Raw genomic sequence first — 8,537 nt, forward strand, 5'->3', positions numbered from 1 at the left:
TGCCTAAGACTTTTGCAGGGTACTGTATAATGCGCAGGAATACAGTACAGAAATATCCCACAATATTGGGCAGAAACAACTAAATACGTAGTCACATGGCCAATAGTATGAATCGCGTCTGGTGACACAATCTGCAATTCCCTCACATTCATGAGCTCATCCAAACGTCTCTCAAAAAATCTCAATGTATCTGCCACCACCACCTCAGACAGCACAGTCCTGCTGATTACATATCATTTCATCTTACCCCCTCTCAACTGATACTGTCAGTCAACTCTATCTCTGCTCTCATAACCTTGTAAACTACTTCAACCACTGCTCCACTACAAACATTACTAACATTACTACTACTATTGCTACAAGTACATTGCAGAAACAGGCCCTTGGCAGAGCAGGCCATGCCTACGATTTTCCCATTTACACAAATAATTTTTGCAACCCTTTTAACCTGTGACCCTGTATGTCTCATCTGCTCATCTCCCTGCATAAATATCTCTGAAACGTAATCGTTGGATATGATGTTTGCCATTCTGGCAGCCACACTGAAGCTGTCAACTGATTATGGACGACATGGTTCAATAGTGATTGACATAGCTTTGCCGCACGCGCAAACGAACCAAGTTCCATTCACGCCGCTGTCTGTAGGGAGTTTAGAAGTTGACCCCGAAAACGCGTGGATTTCTTCTGTGTGCTCCGCTTTCCGCGCACATAAAATTATGAGTCGGTAAGATATAGGGGCAGAATGAGGCTATTTGGTCGATCGAGTCTGTTCCGCCATTTTCCTTCTCAGACCAAATCTCTTGCTTCCCCCACCCCGTATTCGAACATGCCCTGACCAGTTAAAAAGCTATTAACATTTGCGTTAAAAATATATAAATATACAGCAGTCTGTTGGATGAATTCCACAGAATCACTATTCTCTGGCTTTAGGAAGTCCTCATAATCTCGCTTCTGAAAGGACGGCCCTCTCATCTGAGGCTGTATCGTTTATACTTAGCCTCCATTACCATAGGAAATATCTACTCCATATCTACTCTATCGAGGCCGTTTAACATTCGACAGGTTTCGATGAAGACAACCCCCATTCTTCTGACTTACGGAGAGTAGAAGCCCAGGATCATGGAACATTCCTCATATTACAAACTTTTCAACCGCAGAAACTTGAGACGCCAGTAGATTAATTGATTACATGGGGGTAATTGCGCGGCACAGTCTCGTCGGGCCAGAAGGGACGGTTACGGTGCTTTTTCTCCATATTTATTTAAAAATTAAAATAAATTTTAAAAAGCCTATCACTTATATTCGGATAAGTTTCCTTTCGTTCCTTCAAGGTAAATATAAACCTTACCTCAATGTTGATCCTACCAAGGAAAAGCGATTCTGACTGTCTACACCATCTCTGTAGCTGTTATCTTATTTTCTTTTGTCGGGTCATCCGTCAGCGGCTTTCGCCGCTTGGAAAACAAGTTCAGCCTTTGCAACTTCTGAAGTTCTTCTCACTGAACTGCATATTGATAATCCCACTGCCCTGCCTTCATTGCCTGACTGAGTGCAATCTCGTGAAAAACCCTCCCAAAAGAAGTAAGGCAGGATTTTCTTTCGCGGCGCAGGTCCGCTGATGATCCCTGATCAGCCGCCACATTTCCAAATTAATATAAAACCATGGAAATGTATCTCACCCTATCCTGGAATCTCCGGCTCCGTCACAGTCCTTAGCAGTTTCGGATACTTGTGCACAGACGTTAAATTCTCCTCAAAGCACGAAAGAAATCTTGAGCAGACCTGCACAGCGACGGGCGGTGGGATTCCTCGAGTGTTCGAGCTATATCGAGGAGTTGTGTCTTGTGCGGAATTTGGATGCTGATTTAGCAAAGGTGGGAAATTGGTTCCGAGTTAGCCGAGGAGATGAGTTACTCCACCTCGGTATAACTCTCTTGGTTTCAAGTTCCAAGAAGCTCAATATAAGGAAGTTGATGTGTTGACATCATGAGATAACATTTTACGCAGGAAGCACTGAAGAACAAAACATTTCCTTTTATTTTTGAGAAGTAAAGTAGATAAAGAGGCCACGTAGTTAATTTCTGAAATTAACCCCATATGGTCAAGTGAATTATTTACCTTCAGACGTTTGTGGTTCCCCAGAACTTTCTCACTAGGAATAGTGAATCCACACACTTCATGCAGGTGTCTTCCACAGTGAACACTGAAGGAAAATACCTACTCTGGTGGTCCGCCGTTTCCGTGTACGCCTTTACTACCTCTCCAGGACCCTTTTACAGCCGTCCAAGCCCTGAGGGTTTGAAGGTCCAAGAAGCCCAATATGTGGAAGTTCAGGTATTGACATCATTAGATAATACTTTACTCAGAGAGCAGTGAAGAACAAAGCATGTGCATCATTTTTTGAGCAGTATAACAGATAGAGAAGCCACGTGATTTATTTCTGCCGCACACTATGCGAATGGACAGTGCAGAGGGGGTTTCTTTCTGAGATTACTCCATCTGGTCCAGGTGACTGATCTATCCCAGAACTTTGAGGCTCTCCAGAACTTTCTTTCCAGGAATGCTGAATTCACACCCATCATGCTATTGTCTTCCACAGTGAGCACGGATGCAAAATACATATTCAGGTCATCTACCAATTCCGTGCCCCCCATTACTACTCCACAGCACCTATTTACAGCGGCCCAATATCCATTCTCGTCTGTCTTTTACACTTTACTTATCTTAGGAAACATTTGGTATCCTCTTTAATATTATTGGTCAGGTTACCTTCATTTTCCATCTTCACCTTCTTAATCACTTTTTAGTTTCCTTCTGTTGCTTTTTAAAAGCTTTCTAATCCTCTGAATTCACAGTGTTTCTTGCTGTATTATTAATGTTTACCGTTTGGATTTCTGTTGGCTTAACTTCTTTTCTTGGCCACGATTGTTTCAGTTTGCCTTCAGAATACTTCATTCTGTTGGGATGTATATATGCGGAGCCTTCGAAGTGCCGACAGAAATTCCAGCCGGTGTGTTCTGCCAACGTCCTAAATGTTCTTTTGCAATCAATTTTGGCCAACTCCTTTCCATGACACTAATTAACTTTATTCTGCTTTAACCTTATACATCTTTGTTTAGCGTAAATTTCTCAGGATAAATTCAATCATATTGTCATCACTTTTCCCTTAGTGTTCTTTTTCCTCAAGCTTTTTATTCAATTCCTCAGCGACTAAGACAGGGAGTTCTTACACTTGCAGTTTCTTAGCTCCATCCACAACGATTCAATAATTTTCTTTCTATTGTCAGCTCTTCCTAATGATTTAATTTCATTCTTTCAGCATCAGACCCACACCACCCCCTCTGCCGTCCTGTCTGTCCATGCAGTACATTGTATATCCCTCGACATTGGGCTCCTAGCTTTTATCTTCCTTCAGCCACACAAGGATATTGGACCGCCTCGGTTTCAAGTGTAATCAGTCCCTTTTGAACAAGTCATACCTTCCCCAGAAGAGATCCCAATGACAGATGCATCTATGTCCCTGCGTGCCCCATGCACTAGTTCATCAGTTACGCAATCATCTACCAATTCTTCCTATTCTTACGATGACTGGCTCATGACACAGTTAGCCTCGTTTCTTAGTTTGTACCGAATTCCCTAAAATCTCTCTTCAGGGTCTCCTCACTTTGTCTCCCTATTTCATTCACGCTAATACGACCTAACACTTACGGCTCTCACCCTCGTTTTTGGGAATGCCTTGGACCGATTCAGAGACATCCCTGATCCTGGTACCAGGGAGGCAACATGCCACTCATATATCGTAACTGCGGCCATATAACCTCATCTCATTTTCTTGGACTATGGGATCTCCTGTTAACACTCTGCAGTCGTTTTTACATCTCTGCTCTTCGGAGCCACAACTCCAGATTCAGTAACCTGGTCACTGTTTCCCCATTTGTCCCGGTAGGGCGACCCCCTCAACAGTATTTAATGCTGTATAATTATTACTGAAGGAAACAGCCACAGGTGTAGTCTGCACTGGCTGTGCAGTTCCATTCTTTATCCTGACAGTCGCTCATTTACCTGACCCCTGCATTCTAGGGTTGACGACCTCCCCTGTAACCTCTGTCTAGCACCTCCCCATTTACCCGTATGAGCCGAAGCACATGCAGTTGCAGCTCTAGTTCCTTAAAACGTTCTTCTCAGGAACTGCAACTCGGTGCAACTGGTTCGGATGTGTTTACCTGGGACTCCGGGCAATCCATATCCCACACAGAGTACAAAACACTGCCCCTGGAGCTATTTCCACTAAGAAAGAACAAATAACAACAAAGAGAGAGAATAACTTAAAATAGATTCTTCTCCCAAGCCTGATCTAGCCGAAATCTAATTAGCCAAAGACACTCCAGACACTGGCACATCCAAAAGAATGGCCGCTAAGGTGACTCTTGAGTTATTGTTATTGACCCTTTCTAATGAATCCCTCTTGCTGAATGGACGCTCTTCGAATCAATTTCCACGAAGCTCTGTCTTTAAAATCTCGATAGATCCCCGTTCTGATGGAAATGTAGCTCTTTCTACAGTGATATTGATTGCCCATCTCAGCAAAAACTGTCGCGAAGGACTGCTTTTTAAATCATGAACACGGATCTGACTGAAATAGAACTCTTTTTGCACACTACATCTTGCTGATTGGTGGCTCCTCAGCTCAGAGGAATGACCGTGAAACTCTGTCTTTCAGATTCGATCGCCGTTCTGACTGAATTGCAGCTCTTTTTAAGCACCGCTGACGTTGATTGTCCAAAAGGTTGGGAACCCTCGGTGTGGAGTGAGCCTCTTCTCCCAGGATCGTTACCTTGACATGGTGGGGAGGATCGAGACTTCTTGTGGTCTCGTGAGCGCTTCCGTCTGGAGATTTGCTCCACTTCGGATTTCCCATTGCGGTTATATCAAGGGAGGAGGTGGTCCCGAGCAATGAACCCTCTGAAAACTATGCGTATTATTCCCTCTAATTATTGTTGAGCATTAGAGTGTTTGTAGCACATTCTCTGAAGCCGCTACACGGTCCTTGACAGATTAGTGTCAGACAGTTGTGTCATGGATTGCAAGACGACTCGGGACTTTTATTGATGCAGCCTTTGTCTGCCTTCACTGCCATCTTCTGCTAGCTTCACCAGCTCGAGATCTTGCAGCCTGTAACAGGAGCCGGATGCCGTTGTGCTCCGAGATTTTTAGAGCAGCGGAATTGTTTAGGTTTGTGTCAGTCATTTAAACCTGGTATTTTGTGTTTCATCTTGTAAAGTGTATTCTGATTGGCTCGGTCACTCCGCGTCCTGTTATTACCAAAGTGGACACCTGATTCGAGCTTATTGCGAATATATCAAAAGGACAGGCAGGAAGGAGAGGAGACGGCGTAGCTCAATTGGTAAAAAAAAATAAAATAAATCATTAGAAAGAGGTGTCATGGGAGCTGAAGGTGTTGAGTCAATGTGGATAGAGCTAAGGAACTGCAAGGGTAAAATATGTTGATGAGATCTATATATATAGACCCCCCAACAGCAGTGAGAATGTGGTCTACAAGTTAGAAAGGGAGGTGGAAATGCATGCCAAAAGGTCAATTTTACAATAGTCACGAGAGATTTCAATAGATAGGCAGATAAAAAAAATCAGGTTGGTGTGTGATTCCAAAAGGGGGAAATTCTAGAGTGGCTATGGGATGCACGTTTGAGGGCAGCTCATGGTTAAGCCCACTTAGAGTCAGCTATTCTGGACTGAGTGTTGTGCAATGAACTGGAATCGATTAGAGAGCTTAAGATAAAAGGATCCTTAAGGGAGAGTGACCAGAATATGATCGAATTCACCCTGAAATTTGAGAAAGCGGAGCTAAAGTCAGATATAGCATATTAGAGTGGAGTATAGGAAATTAAAGAGATGAAAGAGAGGAATTGGCCAGAATCGATTGGAAAAGAACACTAGAAGGGTTGTCGGCAGAACAGCAATATCTGGAAATTCTGAAAGCAATTCGGAAGGCACAGTAAATATGCTTTCCAAAGAGGAGGACTAATACTAACGGCAAAATGGCACAATCCTGTCTAACAATGGAAGTCAAAACCAACGTAAAAGGCAACGAAAGGGCGTACAGTAGAATAAAAAAGTCGTGGGAGTTAGAGGAGTGAAAGCTTTTAAATAGCATCAGCAGTAATCGAAAAGTATTAAGGTGGAAAGAGGAATATGTAGATAAACTAGCCAATAATATTAATGAGTATAACAACGATTTCCTCAGATATATAAAGTGTTAAAGAGAGGCGTGTTTGGATATTGGATTGCTCCAGAACGATGCTGGAGTGGTAGTAATTGGGAAGAAGGAAATGGCGGATGAAATGAATAAGTATTTTGCATCAGTATTCACTGTAGAAGACATAGCCGACAGTGGAAGTTTCGATTATCATGGATCATGAAGTTATCATTACTACAGAAAACATTCTTCGGAAACTGATCGTTCTGAACGTGGATAAGACACCTGGACAAGATGATGATCAGAAAGCGGTGACTGAAGAGATTGTAAATGCATCAGTAATGATATTTCAAGAATCAATGGACTTTGGAATAGCTCCGAAGACTGGAAAATTGCGAACGTCATTCCACTCTTCAAGAAGGGACAGAGGCAGAAGAAAGGATAATGTACGCCAATTAGCCTGACCGCAGTGGTTGGGAAAATTTTGGAGTCGATTGTTAAGGATATGGTTTCGGGGAACCTGGAAGCACATGATAAATTAGGCCCTAGTCTGCATGGTTTCCTCAAGGGATAATTTTGCTTGACTATTCTGTCGGAATTCTTTGAAGAAATAATAAGCAGGATAGGCAATGACGAATCGGTCGTTGTTGTATACAGTACTTAGATTTTCCGAAGGACGTTCATCATGTGTCACCCACGATGCTGCTTAACAGGCCATGAGCCTCTGGTATTACGAAAAAGATTCTTGTATGTAGAAAACAGTGGTTGATTGGCAAGAATCAAAGAGTGAGATTTAAAGGAAATTGTTTTCTGGTCGGCTGCAAGAGCTTAGTGATGTTCCGCTTCTGTGTTGGGACCGCTTCTTTCTACGGCATATGTCAACGATTAGGATGATAGAATTGATGGCCTTGTTGCGACGATTGCAGACGATAGGAAACCGATGGGAGACAGGTCACTTTGAGGAAATGTGGAGGCAAAAAAAGGACTTAGACAGTTTAAGAGAATGGACAAATAAGTGGCACATGGAATATAATGTCGGGAATTGTATGGTCATGCACCTTTGTAGAAAAAATGAAAGGGTTGACTGTTTTCTAATTAGAAAGAAAACACAAAATTGAAGACACAAAGGGATTTGGGAGTTATTGTCCAGGATTTTCAAAAGGTTAATTTGCAGGTTGAGTCTGTGACGAGGAAGGTCATTGCGATGTTATCATTCATTTCAAGTGGAGTAGAATATAAAAACAAGGATGTAATTTTGTGTCTAAATAAAGCACTGGCGAGGCATCACATGGGTGCTTATCTTAGAAAGGATGTGCTGACAATGGAAAGGGCTCACAGAAGGTTCAGGAAAAATTTTCCAGGATTGATTGTCTTGTCACATGAAAGACGTTTGATGGCTCTGAACATGTGTTCAGTGAAATTAAGAAGAATGAGGAGTGACAAAATAGAAAGGTATAGAATAGTGAAATGCCTGGATAGAGTGGATGTTGGATGAGCATTTCCTATGGCGTGAGTGTCTAAGACCGGAAAACTCAGCCTCAAAAAATGGCTTCCTTTTGAACAGACATGTGGAGGGTTCTTCAGATAGAGAGTGGAGAATTTTTGGAATTTCTTGCCACAGGCAGCTGTGGAGGCCAAGACGTTATGTACATTTAAGGCAGAAGTTGATAGATTCTTGATTGGTCAGAGCATGAACGCATACGGCAAGAAGACAGGAGACTGGACTGAAATGTGGATCGGCCATGATGAAGTGGCGGAGCAGACTCGATGGCCTCATTCCGTTCTTATATCCGATTGTCTTATTGTCTTATGCTCTTCCATTGGTTAACTTTTTCTTCTGTAGTGATAATTTCTTTATTTCTCTGGGCTCTGCTCTCACTGAAGTTTAGTGGTGTATAATTTCTTATCAGAATTGCATATCCTTACATGAAATGCTGAATACAGTTTTCATCGATGAAAGCGTATCTTTAGAAGTCTCATGGCACTGTTCTGAAATTTCTTTATGACTTTATTCCTTTTTTCCCTTCTGTCCTAATTAGTGTAAATCTTTGTATGTATCTGTGTACCCAGTGTATTCCAAAATTTGTCATATCAGTTCTTATTTTTTTTTTGTAAATATTGATTCTAACCGTTGTTGGTAGAATCTCAGATGGTGACGAAAGGGCGTACAGGAGCGAGATATGCCAACTAGTGGAGTGCTGTCACAGCAACAACCTGGCACTCAACATCAGTAAGACGAGAGAGATGATTGTGGGATTCAGGAAGGGTGAGACGAACGAACACATACCAATCCTCATGGAAGGAATCGAATTGGAGAGAATGA

The sequence above is a fragment of the Hemitrygon akajei genome, chromosome 24 (genome assembly GCF_048418815.1).
Source record: "Hemitrygon akajei chromosome 24, sHemAka1.3, whole genome shotgun sequence".
NCBI classification, from domain to species: domain Eukaryota; kingdom Metazoa; phylum Chordata; class Chondrichthyes; order Myliobatiformes; family Dasyatidae; genus Hemitrygon; species Hemitrygon akajei.